Source organism: Sipha flava, unplaced genomic scaffold (genome assembly GCF_003268045.1).
Source record: "Sipha flava isolate LNK unplaced genomic scaffold, YSA_version1 518_pilon_pilon, whole genome shotgun sequence".
Lineage (NCBI taxonomy): Eukaryota > Metazoa > Arthropoda > Insecta > Hemiptera > Aphididae > Sipha > Sipha flava.
The window spans coordinates 112,587-124,248 of NW_020273467.1; the positions used below are offsets into that span (position 1 = coordinate 112,587).

The 11,662-nt window shown below is 37.5% G+C and overlaps 1 protein-coding gene across 1 annotated transcript in view; it reads right to left on the reverse strand.

Annotated features, from left to right (window-relative positions):
* The window catches only part of LOC112690696 (rho GTPase-activating protein 7), a 106,246-nt gene extending 95,260 nt beyond the window's left edge, over positions 1-10,986 (reverse strand). The window contains exon 1 of the mRNA XM_025564760.1: positions 10,670-10,986. The gene's annotated coding sequence lies outside the window, so the exon portion shown is untranslated. The remainder of the gene's footprint in view (positions 1-10,669) is intronic.
* Between the last annotated feature and the right edge of the window lie 676 nt (positions 10,987-11,662).

Here is an 11,662-nt window from a genome sequence, read left to right on the forward strand (position 1 = left end):
TGGGCATGGTCACATCACGTCGGTCGGCGGCATTTACTGCATTACACGCGAACGCATATATTAAATAGGTATAATAAAAAAATACAATATTATTTATTTTTTTTTTTGTTCGAAATCTCTCACGGAACGTTCGCGCGTCTCCGTACGGATAACGTATTATAATGTACCGTCGGACATGATATTGTTTATGCTATTGTACTCGTCTGTCCGTGCAGTATGTGCGTATAAAAACGCGTATTCATAACACGTGCCGATGCATCGTGTTTGCGTTGTCCGTGCGGCGAGGCACCAGTCCGAAAATCACGTCGGCGACGCGGCGGACCCGTAAGAATATCACTTGAACAGACACGGCCGGGGGGGGGGGGGATTGATAAAATGTGCGGTGTCGACGTTTCCGACACGCTTTTCGTTTATTTCGTTATAATATTGCGCGTGCGAAGCGAACACCGGTTTCGGGCTCCGTGTACGTGTAACCAGCGCTAACTGTGGTCAACGCGAACTTTTTCGCGTCGAAGAAACCAATCGATTTCGTGTTGTTGCGCTGCGGTTACGGAACCGTGGTGTACTGATCCGTGTTCCGGAGCTTCCAAAAGCGAGACGGGATAACGGATCGCGAACAACAAGTCGCTTTCGACGTGGATTTCGGCACGCGCGCAGACGTGAACGCGTTTTTTGTTCGAGTGGAAAAAAATCGTGGCTCGTCTTTCGAACCCGACCATTATCGTTTTCGAAACAACATCGCCCGTTCGCTTTCGACCGTCCGGCCGTGCATTTCGTACGACCAGCTTGTGGTTGCCGCGCGGTGCCGTCGCGCACGGTAGAACCACAGGTTAATTTTATCCGTGGTAGAACACCGCGAAACGCGAGCGTTGTTTTTCCTTCTTGTTTCATTCGTATTCGATCGCACGTGCACGCGCACGCGCCCACAGCGGAAAATTTGAAAAACGTATATTGTTACCAACTATTAATAAAAACGTTTTAAATCTGGAGAAAAGATGTTCTAGTATTCGAATGAAATCGGTTTTCGGTGCTCGCCTAATTCATACGTAATTAAACGATAAATCGGTTATTTTTTAATTAATAATATGGTTGTGTACAGCGGCAATTTTCCACCGTTTTGACGATACCCCGCTCGGGACGCAAACGTGTTCGCCGCGTTTTCCAGCGTTTTGAGAGCAACGCACGCGCGGGACTGACTCTTCTCGTCCGGCGGTTATCCGTTCCGCAGGCAAACGCATCCGACGTCCGTTCATCCGTTTACTATATTATTATTATTATTGTTTATAATGCCGTCCGCATGACATCGCGGGCCGCGGCGCAGGGCGGTTGCGTAAGCATTGCAAATCACTCGGTCACGTTTTTATCTAGTTAAATACGTAATTCTTCATTTATTTCGTTTTCCTTTTCTTTTTTTCTCTCCACCTTTTCAACGAGCCAACACGGCCACACCTTGCAGCGGCGCGCGCGCGCACCGGACGACAACAATATAACCTCTACGGTCCGCGTGACAGTTATATTATACTTTTTTTTTCTCTCTTCGATTCTTATTCCCCGGGCTCGTGATTAATGGGCAGATAAATCGTGTAGCTTTTTATTGTGCGCGACCGAACCGACTCACATTTCACGCGTCGGAATTTTCGTTGTAGAAAAAAAAAAAATGAAAATAAAAACCACGCGTAGATATTATATCGCGTATGGTTTTCGGTTATATGAGTTGTCACGACGACACCTTTAGCCGCGACACACGAAACCGCAATCACAGTTCATTTAGTACCGACGTGGTGGGTTGAGGAGGGGGAGGGGGACGTGCGTTTTTAACGCGCACCGTCGTAATTGAGAATTTCTGAACGCCGTAACATCAACTGCGGAGAGCCGATACCCGTCGCGCTCGTGTGATGTGTGCAATATGTGCGGTGCACACGTCGCGTGTTGGATTGTTGTTCGACGAAGGAACAGTGTGTGTGTGTGTGAGAGAGAGAGAGAGAAAGACGAACAAATCAAAAACGTTTCTCGAAAATAATAACACCGCGCGTACAATCCCGTACGGATTTCGACGTAGGTACTCGCGCGAAAATTAATTTACAATCCGTCCGCCCCTTAAATGCGTAGTAAATCGTAGCGATTAAAGCCCGGCAGTATTTCGTATACATACTGCGTTACTCTACGTTCGTCTTCGCGATACGCGCTGATTGCGTTTTACCTTGAGCCAAGTGTGTGCCGCCCCGACAGCGTACACGTAACGTACGTGCACAACAACCGCATAAAATCACTAATTATCTTATCGAAACGAAGCTACTACGCGCACGATATTATTACGTTGTACCGCGAACACGCTCGTGAGCACCCGGTAAATATTGCCCTTTTCATGAACAAATAACGTTTTACACGAGCAACGTATTCCGTGTACTACGGTTTTGATGAAAACGTATCCGTACGCTTCTCCGCTACTGGAGCGGAACACGCGCGTTCTACGATATTTACACAAGTGTTTCAATCGGGCTGTCACGTCATGCTTGGCGTCGCGTTTTTCAACTCGAGGTCGAAAAAACGCACTTCTGTCGGAACCGTGGTTTACGACGCGACGTACAACGCGTGCACCGCGTTATTACAATTATTAACAATCGACCGGGATCGATATCACGTGGTTCAGCGTGTTTGTACGCACGCCGCACCGTTAACAGTTCAGAAGCTTGCGATATTGTACGAAACTGTTGATTTGCACTGCGCTCGAAATAATGACCTCACTCTAACCTGACCTTTCGAAATGTTCCAACAACGTTCTCCGCATTATGTTTGTAGCTTAATTTCTTCTCCGCTATTATTGGTCATCGTAGGCGTGCGCAGACTTTGTCCGCAGGGGGGGCCCTTAAAAAAAGTAAACCAAAGATTCTTGTGATAAAGACTACTGGTATAATTAAATATTTTAATTATTTATTTAACTCAATATGCGAATATAAAAATAAATACTATTTAAACTCACACAATTTATGTCTAAGAAATCCTTATTTACATGTTATTATACTATTTACAACTCAATCCTTCTGTCCACGGGAGTAAGATTTTTGAATGTATCAATTACATCTTCAATTTTTATATTATACGCAAGTTCTGATTAGTCTCATTAATAACTAATGACTTACATTTAAATTACATTTATTCACAGATATCAATTCTATACTATAAGATTAAAACTGGCTTTACTTTATTCATGTAAAATGTAAAAATGTTCGCTATCTTTTATAGTATATACATTTATTAAAGAAAAATCCAGAGTCCGTATGGGGGGGGCACACCCGGCCACCCCCGTGCGCACGTCTATGTTGGTCATCCCTAATGGGGTTTACGCGTCAAGTGCTAGAGAATTTTTACACCGGTATTACAATAAATGCTATTGTAATATTCTGAAGAGTTCGTATCCATACGTACCACGCCCAATATTGAAACGACATTTTTCCGATTCATTGCGCGTACCATAAACACCGACGTCTGAGTGGTGCGATACGTACGCTGCAGGGTGGTGTTTACAGATATTCAAATCCCTGTGTATGTTTTATTTCGTACCGTTATAGAGTTGGTAAACACACACCGCGTGTCGAACTGGTTTCGTTCGACACCGATTTCCATAATCCGAATCGGTGGATGCCGTACGGGGGCATAAAATATCGTAATGGACCACCAACCACTCGGCGAGTATTATACGCATAATGCTAATAGTGTCGATTTAACCGAAAACAATATTCACCGTCATTGCTTACCGCGCGTGTCGATCATCTTTCGTGAAAAAAAAAAAAATATATACAAATGAAATATTTACAGATATTTTCCATACGTATTGTAATATTATAATATCATGGTCGCTCTTGTTGGTTTATTATTATTATTGCTATCGTATCCATACACGATCGATTCAACGTTCGGTTTACCGCCCACTGCTGCAGTAGATTTTTCCTTACAATCCAACGGTTGCGCGCGCACACCTCGACGGGTTCGCAAATGGAATACGTTGTTACGTGCAACCATAATATGATATTTTAATGTTCGTCGCCGGATAAAAATTAGAATCGCATTACGAGTGCGTATAGGTACGCGTGAAAATTTAAATAATAATACGTTGGTTTACGGATACATATATATACGATAAATATGTATTGCATATCGCACAAAAGCGTGAACGGGATCCCCGCGTTTCTTTTTCGTCTAGATAACCTGCAGCTGGTCTTATTCGGTACGGCATTGTAACTGTAACACTCGTTGTACACAACTGTTGCACGCGTCAGTGTATCATTATAATATAGGTGGTTACGCCAATTTGAATAGTACGATTTAGTGAATCGCCGCCATAACGGATTTGGAATACTCCATTGCAGGATTACCGGACGACGAGATGTATAATGAAACACACGTATAGTGTACAACAAATCAATACAACTACATTGTAACGATAAGCCCAAATTATAAATCGCAGATCAAATAAAATAATGAGATCCATTTAGCGTGTAATTGTGTCATTCACGAGTTTGCGGTCGGTCACCGTGATTTACTATGGTTATTTAAATTTTCAGTTACGGCACGACGAACAACATTACAATAATAACACGCGTACGTCACGAATAACGATCATAGACGATTTACACGTCCGTAAGAATCGCTCATGATGAATTATAATATTATAATATTGGTTACGAGAGTCACGTGACTAAACATTTTAACTTCGCTGTCGTAAATCGTTTATCAGCGTTTATATTGTATTACATCCTCGTCGCATTATTGTACCACAATCTTGCCGTTTAACGATGCATTCAAATGGTTTTTTTTTTTTATGCTTAACGAATAACTCGGAAACACTATAACAGATTGCGATTGTCGTGTACAGTATTATTGTCTAAGGTCTACAGCTTGAATTTGCCAAATAAAAAAAGTCAGATTTAGACATTTGAAAATTGAATACATAATGAGTAAAATATATACGATTCATAGTGTGTTACTTCCAAAAAATGTAGTTTGTGAAAAAAGAACATACGAAATGATGACTGTTTGATTTTTGAATATAAACATTAATCGAAACGAAAATAAATACCAAGAGATTTATGGATCCTTGAATGTTGTATAAACTGTATAGATGCGGCGTTGCCTGTTGAGTGGCCACATCGCAAGCAGTATAATATGAATAATGAAGTATTATTATTAAAAATGTTAAAGCAACAATAAATAATCGCATATTCGCATCGGAAAAATGGGTATTGATGTTGTGCTCATAGGTAAGGTATGTGTGATCCACTAATCTACCCGCGAATGCGCAATCCACGCCCAACAAGAAACCGGAATGAAACTGTACAACCTTAAATGCTGAATATAAATTGTACTGGTGTTAATTTATATCACGCGAAGAAAATCGTATAGCTATAAGAAATCTTTGAACAAAAGTACACTGTTGCCCGTCATTATTCATTAGTGAAAAATATGCACATCACTAGAAAAATATATTACATAAAAGTAATTTTTAATCTAAAAAAATAACAATCACACAAAATCACTGAACGGTATGTGCATTGACATTTGTTAGGCGTATATTTATATTATTATTTTGTAATGTTTTGTAATGGAATTAATTTATATTATAATGTCATTTTTTAATTTTCTTAGTGTTAAGTGTTTCTGTCTGTAATTTTTTAAGACGTTAAAATGTAAAATCATTGATTATAAATATCCTATAAACGAACTGATAAAAAATGTAGTTATGGTATAGAAGTCTACATATTTTTTACTAGCTAAACTTTAAAATAATACATTTTTATGAGTTATTTTTTTAAAATTCCCAAATTATGGAACGATCAAGTAGTTCTTTCTATATGTCTCCAAAAAATTAATCATGGAAACGTCACTTATAGTACGCAAATTCATTAAAACCATTGTATTATTTAATATTACTTCCTAGTTTAGACTGGATTCCAAAATATAAACAAGTACACAAATATTACAGGTCCTCTAGTTTACTTCCGTTGTTATTTGTTGTTATTGTTCATTTAATCGCCACTTATTCAGCTAGCATAAATTATAGTTTTCTTAGGTGATATTGAATTTAATAACTGGTAGATATATTATAATAATATATACTTTAAGTATATATTCGACTAATCTTTCGATAAAAATTTTTAAAAAAAAAACATTCTAACAATACCGTCAAGTTAAAGGTTATTTTGTTTTTTTTAATCAATAAAAGTGTTTTTACATTTCACGCGTTAGGCGCGTACCGGCTATATCAATATAACTCTTTCCTACGAGACATAAAAACGGGTTATTAAATTTAATTATAACATGTCTCGGAGCGTTTAACAATTGAACACCTAAAATGAAATTTATCTGATTGAAATATCGATATTCATTATTGTACAATGAGGTGGTAGGCAGTGAGCGTTATTGGTGATTACGTTTCCTAATATTGGTATTAGGTCGTTTAGTATTCGCGTACCATCTTGGATAGGTAATAAATTACACAACGAAAAGCGAAACGGACAGAACCGATAGGAAAACACGATAGAATGTAATTTGATAATTATAAAAAGATTGATCTGTTGTGGTGGCACATTTTATCGTACGCGGACGAATAGACGATGCAATAACCATACAGGACATAATCGTTCTGTGTACCAACTGTTTATTGTACACTCGTTTAGTGTACGTGTACAAAATATTCCACGTACACCGCAATATCTTTATGGCGTTTATTAGTAATATATATTTTTTTTTCAAAGACGACGACTTAATTTCACGGCCGAACGGGTTCGAAAAATGAAACGGTCATTAAGAAGAATTCGTTCGTTCGGAGCGCGCTTACCATCGCCTCCACTACTAGTGTTACACGAGCGTACACATTTTGGCGGGACTTTTTTCTCTTTACAATATACACATTATAGTAATACATGTTCCCTTTTCTCCACATCTGCCGGCCGGCTGACTCCCGCTCGCCACCGACAATGTCGTCGTCTCCACCGAACGCAATGCACAACAGACGATGGAGGCACGTGTATTTCTTCCTTCGTTTATCTTCTATCTCTCTTCATCTCACCATTCAACGCGCGCGCGCACGTACAAGCACATTCGTTTATATATACGTAAACACACGTACATGTATAAACACACACACACACACGCGTAGACGACCGCACGTGTCGACACCGGGCCAACGCGAAGTGTATTGTGCCCCGCGCGCGTTTATGCTCTGTATTCTTCAGTAATTATATACCCGGCACGTATAATCCTATTTCTAACACCGCGACAACAGGAAATCGAACAAAGTTCTTATTGTACGGAAGGAAATCGTTATTTTAAAATCTGTTCGCTTCGGAATAGCGTAAATAGCGAATGGCGGTGCACACACAATCGTTTGCAGTCCGAGCACGGTTTTCGGTGTACAGAAAAGGTCGAAATACGACAACAAAAGTCATAATAGTATTAACAGTAATATTAGTAAACGGTTGTATAACGAATTCCGTTGTCCGAGATGAAAGAGCTTGTACATTACAGGTGACTTAAGTGTGCCACAGTAGTATGTTTACGTATTACCGATGTTGTGTTGTACCTAACCTCGCTTGTTCAGCCAGTTTAAAAGGTTATTCTACATTTGGTCGCGTATCGTATTATATAGTCGTCGATAACCACTAGTTCTCGGAAATGTATGGATACGTTATTACTTATTAATACTGCTACTGTGTGCAGTTTCGGTAACATGTTGATATCTTTAATGTAACTATCGATGAAAAATGATTTCAAACAATAAATTATATTAAGCAATAATAAACAATATAGTAATAATTGGTAATAGTTATAATAGTAATAATAATATAATATAATAATAGTAATAGTAATAATAGGTAAAATTATATTGACAAGAATACCGAAATGATTATTTTAATTTCTTGCGTGCTAACGTAATATAGTTTTTTATAAAATCAAATAATTGGCTGTACGTAATACGATAAGGTAAATATTTTTTAAGAAATCCGATTTTCCGGCCACAACTGCTTTATTCCTATACGGTTGTATTCCATAGTCAATCATTATTTTTTAGAAATTCCCAAGATAAAAAAAAAACACGATGTATTATAAATGCTACATGTTTAGAATTTCTTACCTATATATAGAGTCCAGGAGGGGTTGTAAACAGTTTTCGAAGCATTCCTTACCGACAAAATGTTTATCGGGATGTGTAATGTACAACTAAGAAGAATATACATCGCTACACATTCCTTTCTTCAGATTCAAAAGCGTTCACTGTTAGAAAGTTCATAAAATATTGTACCCATAAATAATATTTCGCAAGTAACGTTACTGTTGTAACGTGGTGCATCAAAAGTGAATATTATTCTTCATGCGTAATAACCCGCATATTCCCTTATACATTCATATTGGTTGTATCTCACATATTTCAATATTTGATAATGTTTAGTCATAGTGCCGCGCGTTTAGTACATACGTGTACGATATATTATTTACAGTTTAGTGACCTGAAGAAAAATGTTCAAGTATAAAAAAACCCTCAAGTAATACATCAAGTTTAGATTAAATCGTTTTTTACCGTATTTATATTGAAATAAACATGTCGACGTTAAAAAAAAAAATAATATTTTATCTTTATGCTATTAATTGTTTACAGTTGAAACATAAGAATTTTAGTATTCGTTTTTATATTATAACGAATTTAGAAGTATAAAATGTGTTCGTCTCTTAAAGATAGATTTTACTTTTATGTAAATAAGAATACAGTTATAATTTTAAATTCAAGACCGTCGGTGTACACTTTCACGTATTAATTTGTTTGATATTCATCCCCAAATTATTTTCTTGATAAAAGCTTGTGGTACAAAATATGTTCAAGCCACGATTTAACGAGGGTGATTTATTTTGTTTCGGAATATGAAATATGATGACATGGGAGACATGACAGACGACAAAAGAAAAACAGAAGACACTATTAGGGGGACCGGATCGTGTATGGAGCATAGCTGAATGAGTAGGAGGTGAAACATTGAAATATTATCACTATAAAGAAAAAAAACCATAAGAGAGTGGATGTCACATTGAATAGGTCAGTGTTTCAAGCGGAATACAAAAACAATAACGGCGAGTTTATTACTCGTATATTATACAAGAACAAGTTATACTAAATTTGTAAACTAGAATTATCACATTGAAATTCTGAACTAAACTCTACTGAATCGTTTGTATACTATTTTTTAAATGTTAAATGTTTATAAAAATATGCGAGTAAAAACATTAAAATTATTTCAAACAATTAAATATTTATATTTAGAATATGATATCCATTGTGTTCGTAGTATTATTTTGAATATTAGTAAAAAAAAAATATTCATTTTTAAACACCACTTTGTTCAAAACCGTTTTGCGATAATTTTTCTATCGTTTTTTACTCTCCTGTAATATTAGTTTAAAATGTCTTTATAAAACTGTAAAAAACGTTTACAGTGCTTTTATAATTCGTATAAGTATTTATATTTTTAAAATAATTGCATCTATGTTTAAGTCCAAGTTGTATGCCAATGCTATAACGTTCTATAGTCTAAGTCTGTCAAGAATAAATATTGAATTTCTTACACTTGCAGCTACTGCTAAAAATAATTGTCGATGACAGTTAAGAAAACTGTTCAATTTTCAGTTTTTGTTAATAATTAAAATAGTTCGTTATTTTACTCAATCATGTATGACATTCTTTATGGTTAAAATTTACAAAAAAAAATCACTAAAAATGTACAATTACTATTAATGTATAGTGTTCAAGTTTTAAAATAACTTCTAAGAAACTTTTATTCCTATGGAGCATATGACTTATAAAATTAAACTTGTTAAGAATTTTTTTCTACTTCTTCGTATTTTTTTACTGTATTTTTATTTAAAATATTTTGGAATTCATTTAATTAGTCATTACAACTAATTTAGTTAATATTTAAAATTTGAAAAATAAATAAATATTATATTTTCCATACGAAGTTTTTGAAAAACTTAATTACCAACCAGGATCATAAGAACTCTGCATTACGAAACTTCATCTAGTTTGCTTTATATTATTTAGACCACAATGTCAAATAGAACTTTACATTTTTTACAACCCTCATAAGCTCCAAGTTAAATTCACGAAAGTTAAAATAATATTAATAAATATGAACGAAATCAATTTATTAGTTTGTCAACTCTTTAAGTATTTCAATTGAATAATTGTTGAACATTAGATTCTACATCCAACTAATAAGCAAAAATTACTCGTAATGAGTACCTACTTTCGAAACGTCTGATTTGAAAAACACGATCGACATAGGGGCGCACTGTGATATTGAGCTGAACATTACACTGTTCGAGTATTTCATTCAAGGCGGATAAAATATACGTTTTGCGGCGTCGGCAGATCGTAATGTTTTCGCGCAACTTGGACGATTCAACGGTACAACTTGTACTTGGCGAAAACCTTACAGATCCTAATCGACACATCAAACTAGCGCGGGGTCGACCTAATGTAATTTTCAATCGGGGGGGGGGAGGAAAAATAAAAATGACGGAACAGAACACGTGGGCCGACATAGCGACCGTTAAATCGTCACGGTATTGAAATGAAATCGAAGAACGTACGACAATAAAGGGTTGGTTTCGTGGCACTCACCGTTTCCGTAATGTTTTTTAGAAGCCGTTCAGGCGCGCATTTCCAACACGTGCGCGCGGTGGCCGCGTCCGATACGTGGTGCGTCCTGGAGGTGCTGAGTCGTCGCGCAGAGTTCACATGTTTCGCGATAGTCGAGGGAAAACACTCGGCGACGGGTTCGGTGGACGGAAAAATAAAAAAAAAAAAAACGCGCGCGCGCAAAAATCGTCGCGAAACGCGAACGGATGTCGACAACAGTCCGACAACGGATAAACTTCGGCGGACGGCGCGCACACGATCGCACAGCGAACACGACTAACGCGAGCGGCCGGCGAGACTAGGCAGTCGCACGAGGTGGGAAACCAGTCCCGGCGGCCGAGCAACGCGCGCGCGGGCGATTTCCGTTGCCCCACCCCACCCCGACCCCCCGTTACCGTAACGTTCGGCGTCGGGCCGCTGCGAGAAGATTTGCCGCTAATCCGTCGGTACGTCGTCGAATCGTAATAAATTAGGGACGACAACAACCCGTTTCGCTAGTGTTGACCGTGCGCCCCCGGGCTGAGAGGACCGTAGCGGACGTGTTTACGTGTGCGATTAGGCTAGGGTTGCCATACGTCCCGGTTTTACCGGGACACTACCGGTTTTTAACCGAGTGTCCCGGTGTCTCGAGAAAGTGTTTCGGGACAGCGATTTGTCCCGGTTTCAAAATTTTACTCAAGAAAATATCAAGAAAATTCAAAACAAAAGAAAGGATCGGTTTTTCACGGTAGAAACTGAAAATCTCGTAACAAAACTTGAGGACGAGGAATTATCAATAAAACTAATTTTGAAAGTTGATTTGATGAATTTGATTTACTTTGTTACAACTATTTAAAAAAATGGAACAATTCAAATCAACATGTAATTAATTTAAAATCAATGTTATGAATAACATTAGCCCCAAAGATAATAGTGAATTGGGAAAATGTCAAAAAATCAGTAATCTTTATAAAAGCTATAATGTCAAACAATCTT